We start from the raw sequence: 24,281 nt of genomic DNA, 5'->3' as shown, positions 1-24,281 counted from the left end.
GGGCAAAGGTTAGTTAATTAAAGTGTAACAGTTGAGGAAGTTGTAGCCAATATAGCTGTCTAAGAGCTAAACAGTGATGTGTCCTGTAGGAGGCATCAGTGGCAATTTTGGCAATTTTATTGTAACACGATTACAATTTGGTTAGATCAGTTTTGTGGAGGTTCGTAAGAATTGGGGAGGCATATAGCAGGGTTGCCAAGAGGTGTGCGAGTGATAGTAGCTTTTGTGTTTCTTGTTAGAAATTGTTTGTTTCTGAATAGTAGGCCTAGTTTTTTGTGGACTTTCTTATTGGTTTGAGCTATGTGAATATCAAATGTCAAATTATTGTTAGTTTCAACTTCTAGTAGTTTCATGTGAGATATTGGGGAGAAAATAGTTTTATTTTAAATAGTATGTTGAAAGGAGGGGAAGATGATGGGGATCTTGTCGGATAAAAGAGAAGCTTTGTTTTGTTGGGATTTAGTCTACAAAAATAGGTTAAGTACATTTGTTTAATTACTTATTTAATATTCAAGAGGATTGTGACACAACTGGGAAAAGTCATGTCTGTTTTCTTTTTCTTTCAGTTCTTTTATATATGATATTTCTCATTGTAAATAATAGTACTGTATTATCTCCTGGTTTAATTTCTTCAAGTATTTAGGTATTCTACTATAATGATGGGATTGAACCCCATTCCTAAGTCAGGGTATGATTAAAGTTCATGAAAGTAGCATTTTGTAACAACTTCATTAAATTATCCCTTAAGATATAAGCAAACATACATTAATATAAAAGAAAACAAACCATATTGACATATTTCTAGTTATATACATTATACATCACTTATGTACTTTTTACAACCATCTTTAGTTCAGCATTACATAAACTGCTCAATTATTGCCTTCCCTTAAACTTTCAGATCATTATTCTGCATGTATTGTTCCTACAGTTTCCATTTATTATGTATTTTGCTCCTTTTCTAAAGGTCCTCCTTCCAATTTTTTTATCTCTGTTACAATATTCAGTACTACAAATACAGTTGGTTTAGAATTTAATTTCCATTTTCTAGAAATTGTTTTTTTTGGCAGCCACCAGAATTAAACTTAAGAAGACCTTACTATATGTAGGCAATGCAGATCCTGTATCCCATCTCAAAAAATAATGTCCTTAGCTACACCCATTTGCTCACTCAATATTTTGACAGAGTACTCTGTAGGGAAATTTTTAAAGTCTGCCAACTCATTATATTCAAAAAACATATGTTCCCAGTTATCTCTTTCTTCCCCATCACACCTTCAACATTTGCTATGTGCCTGAGGAAAAATTTGGAGTCCGCTTGGGAAATAAAAATACCTATGCAAACATTTTCAAGCAAAACATCCTAAACTCTCTAGACCTTGTTGCATACTTGGAAGCCGTGAATATGTCCTCACATTGTTCCCTTATAAATTGCTCATCCAGTCTCTTCCCACTCTTTTATAACCTCCTCTGATTGATTCTTATAGTTATTGTGCAATATTTTACATGGCCTACTAATTATCCTTTTTAACAGCAGCTTCTGTTCTAGATTAAACTACCAGAGCAGATCTTTCACTTAGAATTCCCCTACCCATTTCTCTTTGCCTATACTCTGATATCAATCCCTGGTATGGAAGGCAGTCTCTAGTCAGCTGTCCAAATGTCTTCATGGCCTCACTACACTCTATTACGTTCCTGCTTGGGTTACTTGCTCTGAATACGTTGGTTCCTTTTTATGTTTTCTCCAGTAAATTGCAATACTCTCTTGGTTATTCTCTGTAACTCCGCTTGCAGTCATCCCTATTGGCCAAATCTTCTTTCTCCATTCTTGTGTCGGCTTAGTTCTTAGACTACTTTTCACTTCTTTATGAATATAATATGCTTTCTTCCAAGATGTTGGTGCTTTTCCCTTTCTTTTGTAATACTGTCAAACAAAACCTTCCAGATTTTTATAATTTTCTTCCTTTCTAATTTCCATACTTCCACAGGAATACCATCTGTTCCTGGACTTTCCTGATGATTGGTTATATATCACTATTTTATCTCATCTTCTCCATTTTTAACTGTTAATTTTTGACATCATCTCCCTCTAACATTCGCATACCTAAGTCTTCATTGAATATTTCCGTTTGTGATCTTTCTTGATTTCCACATTTCTCTGATTTATACAGATTTACGTAAAATTTCCAAATAATCTCTGATACCTCTACTGGATCTCTTGTTGTTTTATTTTTATAGGCTCCCTAAGTTTTACAACAACCCTTTCTATTTTCTATTGCCTAGTTGTTGTGGTAAACATTTTTGTGCTCTGGAGTTATTATTACAAAGCAGTCACTTAACAGCAATCTTTCTAAACTCTTGTATATTATCTAGATACTCCCTTATTTTCTCATTTTGTACTCTGCAGTTGGGCCACTTCGTGTTCTGTGAAATTCCCGTTATTCTGCAATACTTTAACCTCTATCAGCTCCTCTAAATAATTCCTATTACTTATTAACCATATCTCTTTCTTTTATTTCTACCCTATTTTTAAGCTCCATTTTTATTTTATACAGTTCACTAGCTACTTCTGAAGAAACTTCTATCCTCCCTAGAAACACTCGAATAATTTTCAGTACCAATTCCTTAAAGTATTTTCTTTTTAACAGGTAGGTGTGACATTGACAATGTCTTATTTTATTTCATTACCCTGAATTTTTTTTTTATTGGTACATGATGTAAAATAGTTATTAGATGTGTGTTGAAGCTTTCAATTAAATGCACACCTTTCTATGATATAAATTCTATGTAGTCTAGCCCAGTTATACCAACATGGAGAATACTACGCAATTTAAGTTCTTACTACTGAATTTATGTCTTCCATATCAAATGCTTTCATAAATTTCTTCAGAAATGTAACCTGTTTTGTTATATTTTCCCTTCCAGGTCCAACAGATACATCCTCACTGTTGCAAATCAAGTTCCACTCCTAACCTATAAGTAATATTCCTTGCTGAAACCTGATTATTTTTCCAAAAAGTTTCTTAAACTTCATAATAGCAGGTTTTCCTCCCTTGCCAGTAGCCAAATGGTATAACCACAAATCTGCCATGGTTATCTTTTTTCCTTCAATCACTATTAAAGCTCATCTAGGGATTAGTATAATTACTACCCTTTTCCTGTGTCCCTGATATTCTGCAGAATATCTATCATGAAATCCTTTCACTATGAAAATTCACATGGTCATTTCTTTCTAAATGTGTCTCCTGCAGTATTGACATTTGCAGTCTGCATTTGTTAATATACTTCAATACTTGTATGTTTGTGTCTATATCTGTAAGGCCATTTATGTTTCAAAATAATATGAACACTGTAGCCATTATTTTAAGTTATTGTTCCCACCTATATAAATGACAGCCTTTTTGAACTTTTGTGTTATAAATACACTGATGTTTGGTAGGTTGATCTTTCATACAGTCATTTTTCCATTTGAACCTATGTCACATTTTCGAGACTTTTCCTTTTAATGAAAGTTCTCAAACAAAAAAAAATACATTTTCAGAAACTACCCATAACCTATTAACTTACAACAAACACACAAAACTATGTACATATTTGAAAAATTAAGTTTAACCCTCTAGATGAGAACAACTGCTCCAAATTGACAGCTGTACTCATAGGCATTACCAAACCTAAAATTAAGGTTATCCCACACTAAAGCTCATGTTACAGCATTTGGTCCCACCTACACTGGTTACTATCTGTTCTTTTCTTATCTCTATCCCCCTTCCAGATGTGAAAAACAGCTTATATACTTTTAAAAGCATTAACTTTTAGCCTTAAGAAAAAATGCATGGACTATCTTTATAGTTTCATAGTTTCATAGTATAGTACTAGGCTATCTGCTCTGGGGCATTTGTAAGCCTAGCCATAGTGATGTGGCTTTTGACACCCCATGAAATGGTACAAAAAATGTACAGAATAAATTTAGAATACTGTGCCTCTGTCTAGTAGTGACACAATGAAGGTCCCCTTATATAATAGAATTAGTTCACTGTGCCCCTGTCTAGCAGTGACACAGATGTGACCCGTAGGTTAACTTACGATCTCCCATCCACTCATCAAGATTTCTCTTGAAGAGAGTCAGTGAGGGGCTCTGCCTAATACGAACTGAGATCTTGTTCCAAAGCATGGGAAGCCTCTGGGTTATGAATCTATCCCTCCAGCATGTCCTATTCATACTTGTGCTGAGGTTTAAGTCTTTAGCTCTCATGGTCCTGATGGATTTGGATTTTTTGAGGTGGAGCATGTCCATCAGATCCTGATTGGACATGGCATTGTACGTCAGGCAGAGATCACCTCTGAGCAGGTGGTATGCTACTGAATAGAGCTGAAGTTTCTTTAGTCTGGCAGAATAAGACATATGTTGGAGACCCTTGATCCTCTTGGTGAGGTACTTTTGTGGTCTCTCCAGCTGTTGCAAATGCCGGGTGAGGTACATACCAAATGGGGCATTGTACTCAATCATGGGTCTGATGAGGGAGGAGTATAGGGGTACAATGACATCCTTGGATCTGGATGTGAATCCCTTCATGATGAGGTGTGCAAGGTAGAATGTTTTTCTAACCACTTTGGCAACGTGGGTGTCAAATGAGAGGTCGCTGTCGACTTGGGTCCCTAGGTCTCTGATTACTTTTTCCGTACTCAGTGGGTTGCTGTCTATGTGATAATTTGTGGGTACTTTGTTTTTCCCAAAGGGGATGACTATACATTTTTGGCATTTAGTTTAAGGCCATGACTCCAGCACCAGTTGTCTGTTTCTGTGAGCCCTTTTGTAGGATGTATGTGTCCACTGGTGTATCAACTATGGCGCCTAGTTTGCAGTCATCTGCGAACTTTGTCAGACACAGCCCTCCCATGTTTTCTTTAACATCAGAGAAATAAATGCCGAACAAGAGGGGTCCCAGGACAGACCCCTGTGGGACACCACTTGTGACTGGCTTTGAGTCTGACATTGCTCCAGCGATTTTAACTTTATGGGTTCTGTCCTTTAGCCAGTTTGCAACCCATCTAGTGACATAAGGGTTTACGTTTAAGCTGTTGAGCTTGTCTATGATGCCTGAGTGGGGTATTGTGTTGAAAGCCTTAGCCAAGTCCAGGTAGGCTGTATGGACTGCTTTGCCCTCATCAATGGCTCTAGTGACTGTTTCAAAAAAGTCTACCAGGTTGAAAAGGCAGGATCTGCCCTTTACAAAGCCGAACTGGGTGGGGTCAAGTGTCTTTAGGTCCCCTATGACTCTGTTTATGAGTTCCATAATGATTTCTTCCATAGCTTTGCAGACCAGGCTGGTTAAGCTTATGGGGCGGTAGTTTCCAGGGTCTGTAGAGGCACCCCCTTTGTGGAGTGGGACCACTGTTGCTGTACACCAGTGTTCAGGTACATATCCCGAAGTAAGGCTAAGGTTAAATAGCATTTTTATGTGTGGGTTTAGCTACTCTTGGAGTTCACGTAACACGCGACCCAGGATACAGTCAGGTCCCATTGATGCTGTGTTTTTAGCTTTGTTTAGGGCGGTTCTCACTTGGACATCTGAGATGACAGGGAGATTACATTCAGCTGGGATAAGTATTTCTTCTTTTGGGGATGAGGGAGGGGAGAAATTTGCACTGAACCTGTCAGCCAGAATGTTGGCAATATCTGTGGGTTCAGTGTATTTTTTGTTGTTGTGAACCAACTCTGAGCATATCTGAGGGTTTCCACCCAGGTTTCTAACATAGCTGAAGAAGGCTTTGTGGTTATCTTTAGTGTCCTTAGCGATTTTTCTCTCAAAGTTGGCCTTGGATGTTTTTATGAGAGAACGTAGTTTTCTGCTAATGTTGATCAGAGATGTCTTCCCTTCATGGGATTTTGCTCTGACGTGCAGTAGCTTCCTTCTTTTGTTATACAATTTCTTAATGGCTGAGGTCCACCAGACAGGACGCTTGCCTTTGGTGGAGAGGGACTTGGATTTATTTGGGATTGCATGATCCATGCATTCTTGGAGATGTCCATAGAATGCATTTGTGAAGGATTCAGCATTGTGGGATGTGGTATCCACTGGCACAGTGGGCTTAAAGGATACCATCTCAGTCTTAAAAAGAGTGAAGTCTGCTTTTGAGACGTTTTTCACTGTGGTCTTTTGTGCTGGGGGTGGAGGTGGGATATGTATATCCAGGGTGATTAGTTTGTGGTCAGATCTCACTAGTGATGGGTATACTTCCGGTGTGGAGCATTTTGTCCCCATGTTTGTGATGATCAGGTCTAGTATATTATCTCCCCTAGTGGGAGAGGTGACTAGTTGTTCCAGTGCATTTGCATTTATGAATTCCAGGAACCTTTGGGCTAGGGTATTAGGGCTAGAATAATGTACCCAATCTATGTTTGGGTAGTTGAAGTCTCCCAGTATGATGGTATTTTGTGATACATTCATATCCTCCAATGTCTTCAGGAAGGCTGAGTGGGGTTCTTGAGATTGGGAGGGTGGTCTGTAACATGCTACCAGTTGTATAGCAGTTTTGCCTATGGTTAGTTGCACCTGTATGGTCTCTGATGCTTCATGTGTTGCTACTAACCTGAAGGTGTGGGTGTCCTTGATGAATATGGACACTCCCCCTCCCTTTGTGGTTCGGCCCGGGTTTTGGGACCGAAAAGCATGATACAAGGTATAGCATGGTAACGCTGGGGTGCTCTCAGGAGCCTTGAACCAGGTTTCAGTTACTGCACAGACGTCGATGTTCTCCATGCTGAGGAGTGCATCAAGTGCCTGCATCTTGAGATTTAGACTTCTGGCATTTATATAAAACTAAATTATGCACTGTTCTATTAAATGCATTGTATGATAACTTTGCTAGGGAAGCTGCTATCTCTTATTCATGTCCAGTAATTTCAAACTTTATTTTTTTTTTACTGAACTTCTTGTCCTTGTACCTTTAAATTTTACAATTCCCTCAGCAAACAATTGCTTACACCTGTAGGCAGCTCGTCTCCTTATGAACATAGTTAGCAATGAGAAAAAAATGAACAACTCTGCAGATGCATGAAGGAGTCATTGTTAGCTTCACTTAGAACAGAACAGAATGCACAACTACCTTCAGCTGGAGACTTCTTGAACATTTGTTAATGGGGAAAAAAATAATGTAATTGCATATGCAAGAAACTTAGCTTTTCTCATGACATTCATATTTTGTCTTATTTTTCAAGCCTAGTTGCTTACAGAAAACATATTTTTATATTAAGCCAAGGGCATTAACCCATACATTCACCTGTGCAAATATAAAAGAAAACATCTCAATTGTACATGTAATGTAATATAATATAATGTGATATAATATAATATAATCAGTGCACTTTTACATCGCACCCCAGCAGCCCAAGATTATAGCATAATCACTTAAACTTGCTTTTGTCCAACATTTATTGTTTTTTTACATTGTGACACCTATATTAAATAAAATAAAAATAAAAAGTTTTTGTTTAGTTTATTATCTTTTTATCACATACAACAATCATTGCAAAGACTCACCATCACCCCCGTATTTATTTATTTTTATTTTATTTTACATTTGTTAACCAGGGAAGTCTGACTTCACACAGGTCCATTTTCAGCGGAGGCCCGGGGAGAAAAGCTTCACATAACACTAAGAATGAATGCATCCAAGAATACAAATAGGCATACATAAGCAAGCATTAACAATTTCTAGGTGGTTGCAATAGTGAATGACGCTTGAAGAAAAACTTAAGTTACCATTTTTTTTCCACTAGAAGGTTGCTCGGTCTGTTCAGAACTTTACGTTAGTTAAATAGGTCTACTGGCTCTGTAAAGGACTTATCATTGGAATAGTTGGATCATGACGGATTCTTAGCAACAGTACAGAGTATGGATTAACCTGGGGAGTAGCATGAGCAAAGCCAGTTATTTAAGTAATGGGTTTTGAAGAGTTTTTTAAATTGGAGATGGGGTGATAGAAGTTAACTGGATTGGGAGTGAGTATAAGATGTTGGCAATGGAGCAGACAAAGAGAGATTTCCCAGCTTCATTTTTATGTTTGATGACACTGATTAGGTTTTGATTATAGGATCTTAAGGCTATAGTGGTGGTATAGTGATGAATTAAGTGCTGAAGAGCTGTTTTTTTTTCTGGAAGGTAGTAGAGTTTGTGAGCTATTAAGAGTTGGTTGAGTAGGAGTAGCTGAGGTATCTCAAGCCAATTTAGTTGCTTGAGGGCAAGGCAGTGAAGGGATCTGTGAGTGGCATCTGTGGCGAACCTGGCAATCTTGTTGTAACACGATTCCATTTTGTTTAGTTCACTGTGGCGAAGGTTGGTAAAGATAGGGGAGGCATAAAAGAGAATAGATAGGAGGTGAGTCCTTGCAGTAGTGGCTTTGGTATGTTTGGTGATGAACTGTCTGTTCCTATAAAGGAGACCAAGTTTTTTGTTAACTTTCTTTATAGTTTGTGAGCTATGTGTATGTCGAATTTCAGATTATTGGCAGTTTCAACACCTAGCAGTTTAGTGTGTGCAGCTGGATTGATCTTTATATTGTCTTTAGATGTAATGGTAAAGTCGTTGTTTAGAGGATGAGATTTTCCAGGAATGAAGAGAATGAGTTTTGCCTTTTTGGGAAGAAGAATAAGTTTGATGTTAGTGAACCATGATTCTGCAAGGGTAAAGTTGTTTTTAGTTGTGGATTGAAGCTCTTTTAGGGTGGGGGCAGCACATAAAATGGTGGTGTCATCTGCATATTGCACTACTGAGGCTGATGGTGAGGCTGAGGCAGTCTGATTAGTAAAATGTGAGAACAGCAAAAGACCGAGGATAGACCCTTGAGAGATGCCTATGGCTACTGGTAGTAGGGGGACAGTTGGCCTTGCCATAGGGCAGCTTGTTGATGGTCTGATAAATAGTTACTGAACCATAATATGGTGGAGGAGCTTATAAGAGTAGATAGAGTCTGTAAGAGTATAGTATGGTTAACCATATCAAGGGCTTTGGATAACTCTAAGACTATGGAGGACACAAACAGTCCTTTCTTTCTATGATGAATGACAGTGTTAGTGAAAGAGAGTAGTGCTGTGGTGGTCCTATGGATAGTAGGTCATTTTGTAGAAGCAACTACATGAGTTGAGAATGGGCAACTCTTTCCAATATTTTCGATAGAGGAGATAGAATAGCAATGGGATGATAGTTGGTTGGCTCAAAGGATTTACCTCCTTTGTGCAGTGGTATAATATGTGATATTTTCCATGAGTGAGGTACTTTACATTCTGATATTGACCTATTTATTAGGATGGACACTGGGTAGGCTATTGCTTCAGAAGTCATCTAAAGGAAGTTTGCTGGCAGATTATCAGCTGCCAGTGTGGTTGGTTTAAGTTTTTTGAGGAGTTTAGCAATTGTTTTTGTAGAGACTGGGTGCAGGGAAAAGCTGGAGGTGTAGTTTTGTGTGTTGGGATAGGTTGGGATGTCTATTGAACTGGAAGTACCAATACTATTTTGGGTGTTGGCTTAATACATTCTACATAGAACAGCTTTACTATATGTCATGAAATGTTTTACAAAAACACTACTAAGAATAAAAATTGTTTTGCTTATAACTGCATTTTACCTTTCAATGTCATTATAAACATTAATTATAAAAAGTTGGAGTAGATGTTTCACAGTCCACCCACAAGTTTAACAAAGTCAAAAGAGTATAATCTTTCTAAGTTGCTTTTTCTTGCAAAGCTATTTATCACAAATGTGATTGATGTTTATAATCTCACATTTATTCATTAATTTTAGTGTTGCTGGTCTTCTTTCTGTTCATCTCCATCTACCAGTACTAGACTCTGGTTCAAGTCCAGGTACTCCTGATTCTTCTAATCAACTCCTGTGATTTTTTTCTTTCTTAGAAATAAACCGCTCCAACGTCAGGCCAAAACTTTATTAAAGCAAAGCCACTGGGTAACAACCCTTTCTCAATGCTAATACCATTAAACAGAATATCCACCATTTAAATAAGAGCAAATAAGTACCACATGACCACAGCCAGCATATCACATGACCACAGCCAGCATATCACACGACACTGCATAATTTAAAAAAATACATTAAATATTTTGTTGTTGTATTCTTACTAAAACAGGTTTAATACTTACAAGTATTGTTGAGACCAGGTTCATACTCTGCACATAATCTAATAATTCATTCATACTCTTTATTTTCAAGAAAATTGTTAAATCACCCCCCCAGTTCCTTTCACTACTATATATTTTACCCTAAACTTAAACCAATGGTCCTCACCCTTGTTGATGATATGTCTACTTAGAGCATTCTTGTCATTTCTCCTTCTTATGTCTGACTTATGCTCAACAATTCACTCCCTCAGCCTTCTGGTGGTTTTCCTCACATAAAATGAAAAACATTTTACACAAATGGTGAGGTATGCCACATAGCCAGTATTACAACTGGCTGTGAGGGAAACAGTATATTGCCTGTTGGTCAGAGGATGTATGAACACATTATTATTGCCTGTTAAAATATCATTACAACTACAATTCATACACTTAAAAGTGCCTTGCTACATAACTGTTTGCTACTTGGCATATACTTTAAAATCTTTATAACATAGCCTTTGTTTTAAGCTTCTAGTGTTCCTATAAGAAAAATAAGGCTTTTCATTCAGAATTGTCTGCAGCTCAGGTAGACCCAACAAAATAATCCAATCCTTTTGTTCAATTCTTTTAAGATCACCTGTCCTTACATTAAAAGTAGTTACATACCTAATTTTACTACACTGAACTCCCTTTTGTACCACGTCTTCTGCCCCCTTAAAAAATATGGGTTTCAGAGAGGTTTCTCTGTCCTTTTTACCCCATCACATGAACAAGGGTGAGGACCATTGTTTTAAGTTTAGGGTAATAGATACAGTAGTGAAAGGAACCGGGGGGAGGTGATTTAAGCAATTTTCTTGAAAATAAAGAGTATGAATGGATTATTAGATTATGTGTAGAGTATGAAACTGGTATTAACAATACTGTAAGTATTAAACCTGTTTTAGTAAGAATACAACAAAATATTTATTGTATTTTTTTAAAAAAATGTATGCAGTGTCATGTGATATGCTGGCTGTGGTCATGTGGTACTTGTTTGCACTTATTTAAATGGCGAATATTCTGTGTAATGGTATTAGCGATGAGAAAGGGTTGTTACCCAAAAGCTTTGCTTTAATAAAGTTTTGGCTTAACGTTGGAGTGGTTTATTTCTGAGCCTATTGTTATTTTTCCAGTTACCACAGTATCAACCTTATTACCAGTGACTTTTTTTTCTATCTCTCAGGCATTTTTGTTTGGAACATTGGAAAAGGTTTCACTTGACAAAGTCTCTCTATGAGGATATTATTATTATTATTATTATTATTATTATTATTATTATTGTAGTTGTTGTTATTGTAGTAATTTGTTAGAAGAATGAGAAACAGAGTTCCCTTCTATTTGATGGCTCACTTTTTATTGGATTAACACTTGTATTTCCTCCTTTGCCTGTTCTGCAACAAAAAATGTCTTTGATCCTCCAGGAAAATATTCTGAAGACAAATTTATTCAGTAACTTTAGCTGCCCCTGCATTTCTCATTATTTAACAGCATTTCTGAATGGTACAGAAAGCAAGATGCAAACTTTTTTTGTTTTCTTCTTCCAATGAACAACTGTATCTGGGAGGGTGTGTGTGCTTCAGACTGCCATGAGCAGTCTATTGGAGCTGCCTTTTTTTGTTTTCTCTTCTGTTTGAGCAAGGGGGTAGGGCACTAGTTCAGGAACTGAACCAGGGTGCTGCCTGAGAGTGACACCTCTGTAGTTTGATGCCATAACATATATATTTTTTATTTCTACATGTGCATGCTTAAATGCTATAATAAAAAAAAAAAAAAAAAAAAAAAACATGACCTGCTGCTGTCCTGTTTCTACAAATATTTCAAGATTTTGTTCAAATGCTTTTAGACATATTTCAAAATAATAGCCATGATTCATAGACACTGTATCATTGTGCAGATGATTGCATGCACAGACAGGCTGTAATTTACAGTACTGGTTAGCAGTATGGAGCAATGAGAAAAACAGTAATGAAAATGCATTTGCAAATCAGCATATAATTACATGCAGATGAAGGTGCTCAGTTTAATGAGCACAAAATGGGATGCTTAAATGCCATAGAAAGCAGGCTGTGAGTCATAGTAGTGAGGTGCTATAAAGAGTGCCGTACACAACATGCAATAAACATATATGTTCAGAGCAGCAACACTCATAACCAGCACTTGACAGTGCTATGACTTCTATGTTGATAGGATGGTGTCAGAACAGTTGGTGTGAACAAAAATATTATTACTGGTACCAGTTCACTTACCATCAACTTCAAGAGATAATTTTTGTTTGGTTAGAGATCTCATGTTGGCAATGGTAAACATGTATCACCTACAAATAGGACTGGTTGGAATGTATGGACTTCCTATACCACTGGGCTGCAAGTTATGTGCACCTTTTACCATACATACTTCAGGGACCCTTCAGAGAAACTGTAGTGGAAATCAGACAGAGAGTGCAATGGGCTACATCATAGGTAATGGTCTGTAGAATACTCCATATATTCCTCAGTATACCACGTTTACGTTCAGGGCCGGCCTTAGCTGATATGGCTCCCTAGGCGATGTAGTGCTCTGGCGCCCCTTAAGCTCCTCCTATGCCATACTCATGAAACACCCCTATGAGCCACGCCCACAGGTTGGTCAGTCCCCAAAAAAGCCACTCCAGTCATTCACTCCCCAAGAAAGCCAGTCCAGTCATTTCTTTTAATTATTAAAATCATAGAAGAAAGGATACCTTGTAATGTAGTCTAACTGCAAGTGAAGGTGGAAATTTCCTTTAATAAACCTGCTTTATCTGTTGCTCCTTCACACATACTTTACTGTAAAAGTCATGTCTTCAGACAATAGAAGTCCATGTGCCTTGGTTCAAAGGGTTGCTATCTAGACAGTTTAATTTGCTCTGGTGTAGGCGAGCAAGCCTTACAGCTCAGTAAAAGTAGAATAGCAACCTCTCTCCTCCCTGTGTACAGAAGCTTAAGCTAGAATTGCACAAACACAGATAGCCATTTGCTAAACAATACAATCTCACAATGAAAACAGGCTTAGCATGAACAGTAAAATTCTCTGCCACTGAAACTGCATGAAAACCCGTATCTATAGGAAATGCATCTGGTCAGTGGAGGATTAAGTTTACATTTGGGCTGTTTTCAAAACAGACTCCTTGCGCACATTTTTATGGCCAAGCATACATGTATTTGTTCTTTGATTCAACTTCCTGACTGCACTAAATTATATTACTTATGTAATACAGCACCACTTGTTAGAATGTGTTTTAAATATGTAGTTTTAAGCAGTCTTTTAATAAGCAAATAAACAAAATGTATAAACCAATAATGACAAAAAGTACCCATTTCAGAAAATTTCAACCATAAAAGGCCACTCAGACTTCTGTCATTACAATCCGCCAATATCACGGAATATAACAATCTCTGCAGTAGAGAAATATGAACACTTCCACATTAAAGAAATCTGTAACTAAAGAAGAGCTGCATTACCACACACTGCTGTTGTAAAAAGCTGCTGCTTTCACTCATCAGTACTGGATAAATGTAAATTCTTCAAGAAGAAAGTTTAGCAATCAAAACTAATACTTCCCACAACAATGAGTAAAGAAATATTAGTGCAGAATTATACACATTACCCAGGAAGAATCACTTAGCTTACCATGTTATCACATTTTCTTTTGGACCTGCTTAACATGAAGACTTTACCATTCCTTTTCTAACTAATAACGTCCTTTGCACCAATCGCCTATATTTTATTTAAAGTACCATTTGTTACTATCCTTTCAGCTAAGAGACTAGATTTATCTATTGCACTTGATTACCAAGAAAGATTGACTGGGCAATAAACTCCTTCTCAGGAGAGGCCCTGGGAAAAAAAACTAAAAACTGACAAATATATATACACAAGAACTGCACGCATTTATATACAATGAACAGGGCTGTATTCACATTGCAATACAGAGTTTCATTCTCATCACATTACAGCATTACCAATGATGCATGCAAAGCACTCAGATCCGCAAAAGAAGAATATAATCACACATTTACATACAATACACATGGTTGCATTTCTGTTGCAATATACAGTTACTTCTCATCATAACAATTAACAGTGGTGGATATCTGTGTGAAGACTTCAGTTTTAGAGTCACAAAATCAAGCCGATTAAAGAACAGTCTTCAATAATGCAGCACGATATGCTAATATATGCAAAAATAAATTTGTATCAACAAGAATTAGTTTACAATTGTTTGGAGAGGGAAAGATTATGCAGCAGATTTTCATCCATTGGAAAAACAATTAGGAGGAATTATGGGACACATTACGCTCAGTAATGAAGAATAAGGGGAGGCTTAGAGAAATGCAGAAGCACAGCCAAAAGTCTACTAAATGTTTTTTTTTTTAGTTGTGGTTTAAAGTATTTTAAATTGTCAATTTGTCTGGGAGGGACGGCGTTCTAATTTTTGGAGATTAAGTACAAGGAGTCGTCTCCTGTCAACTTGTTTGGTTGCTAGTTGTTGGTGTTTGTGGGGTTCTTTGGACCACTTCTCACCTGGTGTACTGTATGGGAGTATGTATGTTCTCCTTGGGTCCACATGGGTTTCTCCACTTCCATACATATCCCAAGGCATGTGGGAGGTTCTGCTAGTGTCTTTGGGGAGTTTTGACCAGGTCCTGATCAAATAAGCCAGTTTTGTTTGAAATGGTTCAGTACAGCAATGCTTTAACTTAATTCAAGATTAGAAGACCTTTGCATTAGCTTTTATATGTCAAGGGGCTACATGAGGATATAGGGGCTTACTCACCCTTACTTCACTTGGGGTTACTGCTTTAAATCAAATGAATGAACTCAGCTGAATAGAACATAAAAGCAACTGCACAAACTAGGCATGTGAGTCTATGGTCCTCACAAATTACACACACATGCACTTGTATTAAGTATTTGAATGTCTGTGCATCCTAGAATGGACTGGCATCCTGTCAAAGTTTAGGTCTTTGCCTTACTGTAGCAGTGAAGTCAGCAAACAAAAACAGAATAATTTTAAACATTGTCTGTTATTAATTTGATCAAACAGTAATAAACAATTTACCATTCAATATGAACAATAATAAAAGCTCACAGCAATACACAGTAAAATTTATATTAAGCAAGGTACAAGCCAAGGGGAAAATATTGCTACAAGTAAACGTAGTGAGGTTTATAAAGTATTTTAAACAACTTAAGTGAAAGTAAATAAAAGCAACTTTCAGGTATTAGAACAAACTGATTTGTATAGAAGTGTTTAAAATCAGTTGTTTAAACAAGCAAAATAAACAGGACCAGCTTTTGAAGTAAAAACAGTGCATGTCGGTGTAAAAATGACATTATGTCATTATATAGAAAAGTGGCCAAGTACTGATCTGGATATGACAGAGAAACTGATAAGAAAAATGCATGAAGATGAACATGGACAGTTTTAAACTAGCCACATATAGCTTTGTACATTTATAGGTTTGTACTAAGCTAACTGCCCTTGCGAGCCATTTTAAGCTTAGCCAAGTATCCCTTGTGAGACTCAAACCCTGCACCTTGTGTTTGTAAGGCAAACACCTTAACCATTAGGCCACCCTTCCAACCCCTTGCTGATTTGTTATAGATTTTTTTATGTATTTTTTAAGGCCTGTATTTATTGTTTGTGTGTTTAGAGACTAAGGTAGATGAGGGGGGAGTGGTATTACAGCAACGATTGCCATTAGTAGCATTAAGCGACTGGTTACTCCTAGCAAAAAAAGTTTAGGGCTCATAATGCACATAGATTTGCAGTTTCTGAAACCCCGTAGACTGACCCTGCAACAACTTAATCATTACACCGTTCGATAACACCAAACGCCATTCTTACCATTGCTTACTTTTCACAAACCAAGCAGCGGGAAGGAGGGGAGCAGAACCTTTTTGAAACAAACGTGCAGTGATGTGCGCACATTCATGTTCCTCCTTACAGCAGACATGCGTAATGCGAAGTAAAGTTTTTTTATTTTCTTTTTTATTTATTTTTTTAACTGTCCTGGCCAACCTGCAGTTGTAAGTGGGAGGGCGCTCACGGCCCTCCCCCATGGTTCCGGCTTCCGGTTACATTTCAACAGGGCGCGGAGAAGAGCACAAACTTTTATTAAAATAATACACAAATAAAAACTGTGCCCTTTAACAGGCAGGCCTTTACGGCATCCTAGGTGGTCGCCTAGTTCGCCTATGCCTAAGGCTGGCCGTGCTTAAGTTCAGACAGCCACCAACACACATGGCGTCTATGATATCACCTGCTTCCACAGAACACTGCATGCCATAGATTTAGATTGTATACTTATAGCAATAAAGGTCCCACCTCATGTCCATGGACAACTGTGTGTCAATTAGAAGTGATACCATTCCATCAAGTATCAGGTAGTATACTCCATGCAGGGTTTATAACCAATGCAGGTGCCTGGCATTGCCCATGATTTCCACATCCAATGTAAAGGTCATCTGGTATTGCTACTTCCTGCAAAAGGGAATTGCAGATGATCACCTTGTTGGTATGCTCAGTCCCATGACACTGTGAACACTTGTCTCAACCACCAATATCTCTCTATGTGTTAGGTGACACTGAATACAGACTGAATAAGTCCTGGTTAATGATACCCATAAGTTACCCATACAGCCTTACCAAACAGTAGCATAACACTTCACATATGCAAACCAGAATCCTCTTTGAACATGTGTTTGGCCTGTTGAGTGTTGAAGGTGCAGCTCTACTGCCTGGAAACATATGGAGGGCTGTGTAGTATGACCCTACCATGATAAACCACAACTGTAAGCAAGATACCCTCCAAAAAACAAGAATTCCAAAAGAATAGTACCTTAGGCACAGAAAACGAAACAGTGTTCTTAGTAAAAAAGTTTAATATGCAACCAAATCACAAAATAAAAAAAATAAACGCAGGTACACCATCAGCGTTTTCATCTTATATGTAAAGACTTCATCAGATGACAACTCATTTCCTCTTTACCATTTTTATAACCTCAAATATTGAAAAGGACCAATCAAAATGTATTAAATCACAATTAAATACTAAACTAATTATAATAAAAGTTAATTTTATCCTATCTAATAAATTTAATAAATTGCCTTTATGATTGTTAAAAACTTCACATTTAAATATGTCATTTTAAAATACAGGAATAAACCAAAGTAGGAAGAAGCAAGCCAGGATCCACGAACCAGTATTTTTATTGAGCGCTTTTGTTAACTTCATCAGAATAGGACAAATACATATGAACAGTGACTGACCCAACTTATATAGCAATCCTAATTTCGAAGGTGTTGATTGACAATCAACTTAAAGGTATAGTCTCTAAACACACAAACAATAAATACATGCCTTAAAAAATACATAAAAAATACATAAAAAAATCTATAATAAATCAGCACTGCTATGACATAAGGAAGCAGGATACAAAAAAAATGCCTTGGCAGTACACATTAACAACAATGAGGGCCATAATTTTAAATTCACGTCTTAGAGCAGGTATTAATGGGGGATGGGGGGGGTCCAGTTAATGATTTTTTAGAGTTACATGAATTAAGGTGGCAGATGAGGACTAATGCTACCGAATATCCAGGTCTTAATAGTAACATCTCTATTAGCCCTATACTTAGATTAATGGCAGAAGGATACATGGTGAAATATGCAGTTCATAATATATATATATATCTATGTATATATGTATATATGTATTTATTCTTTTATATTGAAATGTTTTTGAACAATTTCTGTGAGTATATATATCTAACATATATGGTATTTACAATAGATGATTTTTTATAGATTTTTTATGTATTTTTTATGTATTTTTTAAGGCATGTATTTATTGTTTGTGTGTTTAGAGACTATACCTTTAAGTTGATTGTCAATCAACACCTTTGAAATTAGGATTGCTAAATAAGTTGGGTCAGTCACTGTTCATTTGTATTTGTCCTATTCTGGTGAAGTTTTTTATTCCAAAAAACGAAAGCGCTCAATAAAAATACTGGTTTGTGGATCCTGGCTTGCTTTTTCCTACTTTGGTTTATTTAGTTTGCTGTTTTTCTACACGTTCTAAAATATAACAATATAGGGCTGGAAACTCAATGCCATAAAACTCCACTGACAATCATGAGAGGACAAGGTGATCTGCTATGGCGACCCCTAACCAGGAAAAAGCCGAAAGAGAGAGAGAGAGAGAGAAAACATTGCCTTTTAAAGCATGAGTACTTAAAAGCAAAATTCATCAACAGACGTTTCATACTTCTTTCGGCTTTTCCCAGTTAGGGGTTGCCACAGTGGATCACCTGTCCGCTCATGATTGGCAGTGGAGTTTTACGGTGTCGAGTTGCCAGCCCAGCACCCAACCTTCCACAGAAGGCACACACGCACACCTAAGGCCAATTTAGAGTGTCCAATCCACCTACAACATGTCTTTGGGATGTGGGAGGAAACCGGAGCACCTGGAGGAAACCCTCGCGACCACAGGGAGGACATGCAGACTCCGCACAGAAGGCACCCCAGCCGAGGATCGAACTGGAGAACCTTTTGCTGTGAGGCAACAACACTAACCGCTGCACCACCGTAGCCACCCAACAGAAGTTTCATACTGAGCACACTCCACTATTAAAGATGAGATCAGCTAAGTTATCAAATGTTTTGAGATGAGTTATTCCCCATGAAGACCATTAGAGGGTGTTTTAGCATAAATTTTAACTGATTATTCATGTCCTCAACAGAAGTTTCATACTGAGGGCATGAATAATCAGTTAAAACTTATGCTAAAATACCCTCTAGTGGTCTTCATGGGGAATAACTCATCTCAAAACATTTTATAACTTAGCTGATCTCATCTTTAATAGTGGAGCTTTAGAGATGTTATCATTTAAACAAGGGGTGTTTACTGCTTCCAAGGTGATTTGACACAATAGTTCTCTATATTCTATTTTTTCCTCCCATAATCCAACCCTGGTTTCCTTTTTTACTTGTTCCACAACAAAAAAAGTGTAATCTGCTTTTTTGCTTACTTTTGTATGCTTATATAAGGCATTTGTCTCCTTTTTATTCAAAATATTGTATTTATGTTCGTAGATCCTTCTCTTTAACCTATGTTCAGTTTTCTCAATGTAGAAGGATCTGCATTCTACAAAAAATGTAAGATACACTATCCCCATGGACTTACAATTATAGTGGTCCGTCCCTATGATCCATCTATTTCTGCTCTCAATAAAAACTTTATCTACATTTGCTATATTTCCACATTGGGAATAGTGACCACACTTATATGTTCCTGTCCTCGTCTTGTTCATTGTTATATTCCTACCCTCATTTTCTAAAATGTTCTTTAAACTTTGTGAATTTTTATATACAATTTTCAAGGGTTCCTTCAGCAACTTTTTCAAATCAGAAATAGATACAAATCTATCCCATTCAGGCCTCATAATTCTCTTTGTGAGTCCAGCTAGAGCATTATACTCCAACACTAAAGCTCTTCCATAATCCTGATCTTGACCAGCTTCTATTTTGTTTTGCTCATTCCTAATTTCTCCTAAAATGGACTTAAAATTACTTTTTCTACCTTCATTTATTTCGGCCCTGATGCCCCTCACTAACTCAGCTGGATAACCCCTTTCCAAAAAGAAACCCTCCAACACTTCACATTCCCTCTGGAAGTCTTCTTCCGAGGATGTCATCCTGTTCCCTCGAACATATTGATGCTTTACTATGTTCTTTTTATAATGTGGGAGGTGGGCACTATTATAATGTAGGAAGGAGTTACAAAAGGTGGGCTTTCTAAAAATCTTGGACTCAAATCTGCCTTTAGATTTATATATTTCCACATCCAAATATTGCAACTGCTCATTTGAAAGACTGTATGTAAAATCTAAAAAGGTAATTGTACTCTTTATATAGTCCATAAATTCCTCAAACTTTTCTCTTGTCCCAGTCCATAAAATCAGTACTTCTCCTCCTACTTTGCTAACACCAGGTTGGCATAAGTTGGGGTGCAAGCCGCGCTCATTGCCACACCTTGAATCTGTTGGTAAAATTCTCCTTTAAAAAATATAAAATTGTATTTTAAAACTAATTCAATTAAACCCCAAGCATGGCAACTTCTCGTTTTGACTCAAATCCATGTCCTCAAAATGATTTCCTCTAACATACTAATACCTTCTTCGTATGGAATACTTGAGAATAAATCAATCACATCTATAGTGATAAATGTTAAGTCTTCCTGGTACAGATCGTACCTTATTTTCCTCAAAAAATCCCACAAGTCTTTCAAAACAGCTTTCCTTTTTGCCCATAATTTTTTAAAGTTTACTGTCCACATATTTTGCTAATGGGAGAGTTTTTGATCCCCTCTGCTGACACTATCGGTCTTAAGGGTGGGTCCTTTTCGTCCTTGTGGGTCTTAGGTATCCCAAATATGGACGGTATCCTGGGTTTCTCAACCTTCAAAAACCTTGACGTTTTTCCATCAATTAAACCTTCCATACACATATCCTCTAACATCAATCTTATTATAGACAATATTTATCTCATTTTTTGACACACTAATATATTTAGCATCATCCCTTAAAATTTGGTTCATCTTCCCTTCATATATAATATTATCCATCATTACAACCCCTTACCCCCCTTATCAGGTTTCATAACCCGAACTTCAGAATTTGTCCTTACTTCCATTAACACTTCCTTTTCTCTACTAGTCAAATTTGACTTGTATCTGACTTTACTAAATTCCCTCCATATCTCTTTTTCAACTATTTTTTCAAAGTTCCTTAACTGGGGGTGTAATGGTGGGTTATATGTACTTTTTTGCCTCAACCCCTTGTCTATTTCTGTAGAATTTGAAGACAAAAATCAACCCTCAATTGAGTTTTATGGTGAACATTTTTATGTCCATCAATGTCTTTGTGAGGTCACCTTTTATTTGGGAAATACATTTTAAACCCTTAGATAGGCTAAAATGTTCCTTATTTTCCTATTTATCATTTTTATAACCTCAAATGTTGAAAAGGACCAATCAAAATGTATTAAATCACAATCAAATACTAAACTAATTATAATAAAAAATAATTTTACCCTATCTAATAAATTAAATAAATTACCTTTATGATTGTTAAAAACTTCACATTTAAATATTTATTTTCTGATTTGGAAAAGTTACCGAAGGAACCCTTGAAAATTGTATATAAAAAACGCTGATGGTGTAAATGCATTTATGTTTTTTTTATTTTGTGATTTAGTTGCATATTAAACTTTTTTACTAAGAATACTTTGTTTTGTTTTCCGTGCCTAAGGTACTATTCTTATGGAATGACCCTACCATGACTTGCAAGATGCTCATAGAATGCTATATCATGCTACATAGCATGATTACCAGGAAGCATGAGGACCAGCGGTCTGGCTAGGGTATGTGCAGGCACATTACAGCTGCCGTTGTCACAGCCAGCACACAACCAGAATCCAGAGATGACAGTGAGTCTCAGAGAGTGCAAGCAGCATTCATAGACATCTACATATTCAGCAACCAGAAGGAAGGGTGAAGAGAGTAACCACCTGCACATATGGCAAAGGGAAACAATGGCATATGGTTGAAATCTCAACCTGGGTGTGGGGGTGTGGCATGTCATTGGAGGCAGATAAATGGGTCATGGGGCAAGGGATACTTTGTATCATAGAAACTGGTGGAAAGGGGGCATGCACTATGTGACCATGATCTATGACAGGTATACTGATCTATAGGGGTCAGACTGTAGGGACTATGTGAAGGGCATGTCACACTACAAACACCAGTATTTTCAATGACAGGGCAATCAGCAATAGCAATGTTACCAACTCCCTCGTGGGGTAGTTAAACAAGTTTGATCAGAAACTATTTAAATGTAGGAAACTACAACTTGAAGTTTCCTACTTGGAGGAATGCATAAATAAAAAAATCATCCCGAAAGTTTTGTGCCAGTGGCGGTACCCAGTAGGGCTTGTGAACGGATCCCCGTTCCATATGGAGTTGAAGGCACTGTTTGATAAACAGGGCTTGGAATTTCTTGGCATCTTAGTTAAAAACTATTTGGTGCAAATTGCTTCATTAAAAGGGGACTTACAAACATTAGAACAAAATATAACTAATGCAGAAGACTATGACAGGTATAGGTTCAAATACGCTCGGATCTTAAGTAGTATTGAAGCCAGCCTAATCAAAAATATTGAGACTAAAAAGAAGAAAATATCTAGGGATCTAAATGAATATTCAAAAGGATTTGCTTATCCAGCTCCTCCACCTGTCACCAACGCCTATAACAGCGGAGACAATGTTGGCCACACAGGTTTACAAGACAACATAACTGACCCGGATGACTCTGCCAACTGTATGGTTGACAATCCAGCCTTGTTGGTCTGCCATAGTGAGCGGATCAGAAACAACTAACAACGTCACATTCCCCAACAACAGGAGCAAATAGCTGGGATGAACTCTGTTGTTCATGGCAATGCTAATAATCAGCAGGATTTTTGGTTGAACGACGACGTACAACAATATTATCCGAACCGACATACCAACAACAGGAGGTAGGGTCAGAACAGGAAACGTCAGAAGAGAGACCTGCCACAAATTCTAGTAAGTACTGAAGGGGGTTTTAAGATTTTTAATTTTAGTTCCCTTCGGGTGGACAAGAACATGGTCAAATTTTTCTCCAAAGGTCTGACTTTTGTGCCTGATAAGAGGGCTAATTTGGTCAAGATGATTATTGACCTTAAGTTGTTTGTATGCAAGCTGAACCTATCTTACCTTATGGGGTCCAACTCAACACTGACTAACAATCTGAGAGTCTCCAGCCTTTTTAATACACAGTTGCAAGAAACTTTAGCTTTATTTGAAAAAGCTTGTGAAATTGATTTTAGAAGGCTGTTGGCCAATAATACCTTGCATTCAAATAAGCACAAGAATATTTCTAATGAAGAAATTGCATTCATTGAGCTATTGAATGTCTGAAAAGTATGGGTTATGAAACCCGATAAGGGGGTAGGGTTAGTATTCATGGATCAACATGAATACATAAGCAGAATGCAGGCTGGTTTAGACAGCGCTGTGTATGAACAGGTCAGTCTCAACCAAGTTAATGGTGTGTATAGGACTATAAGCAACACTTTAAATGACTTGTTCTTGGAAGGGAGCATAGATATTGACATCTTACATCATTTAAATATGCCAGCACCCACTATTACAACCTTTTTTGGGATCCCCGAGATCCACAAGGACCTAATTAATCCACCCTTTAGACCGATCGTTGATGGTAGGGGGTCCATTACTTATGCGTGTGCCAAATATGTTGACTCCAGGTTAAAGCCAATAATTAGATATGAGCCTCAAATTTGTCATGACTCATGACACTTTCTTGAGAATATCAACAGCATTGAATACAACGATAGTTTAATTTTATATTATGGTGGATGTTAAAGACTTGTACACCGTGATTCCCCAACAACTTGGTGTAGAATGGGTTAGAGACTTCCTCCACCTTAAGGATTTAGATGACAATGATATCTACATCATTGAAACACTCTTAGAGATTGTCCTGGCTAATAATTTTCTGTTTTTTGACAATCATTTTTTTCTACAGAAAAGTGGGGTAGCCATGGGTGCCCCTTGTGGCAGCAGCTTCGCTAATAGTGTTATGGCTTACTGGGAAACAGTATTTCAATTTAAAAACCTGAAGTTTAGAGAACATGTAGCCTGGTACATGAGATACCAGGATGATATGTTCCTAATATGGAAAGGTGAACTATCTTTGATTCAATCATTTATAGATGAAATTACATCATTCATCAACTTTTTAGATTTCACATTCCAAGTAGGGTGTGAAGAGATAGATTATCTTGATATACACCTGTCTAAGGATCGTCCAAACACAAGATTTAGGATGACCATCTTCCGTAAACCAACCTACTCGAATGCATTCTTGCATTTTACAAGCTGACACCCACTGCACCAAAAGAAAGCGGTAGTGAAAGGGCAGGCAGTAAGAGAAGCAGGAATGATCTCCGATTTTAAAGATTTTATCACAGAATGTGAACTTCTAAAATCTATGTTTAGC

This window comes from Protopterus annectens, chromosome 5.part1 (genome assembly GCF_019279795.1).
Source record: "Protopterus annectens isolate FY-2018-M chromosome 5.part1, PAN1.0, whole genome shotgun sequence".
In the NCBI taxonomy this organism is placed as follows: Eukaryota; Metazoa; Chordata; order Ceratodontiformes; family Protopteridae; genus Protopterus; species Protopterus annectens.
Note: the sequence above shows the minus strand (reverse complement) of the source record.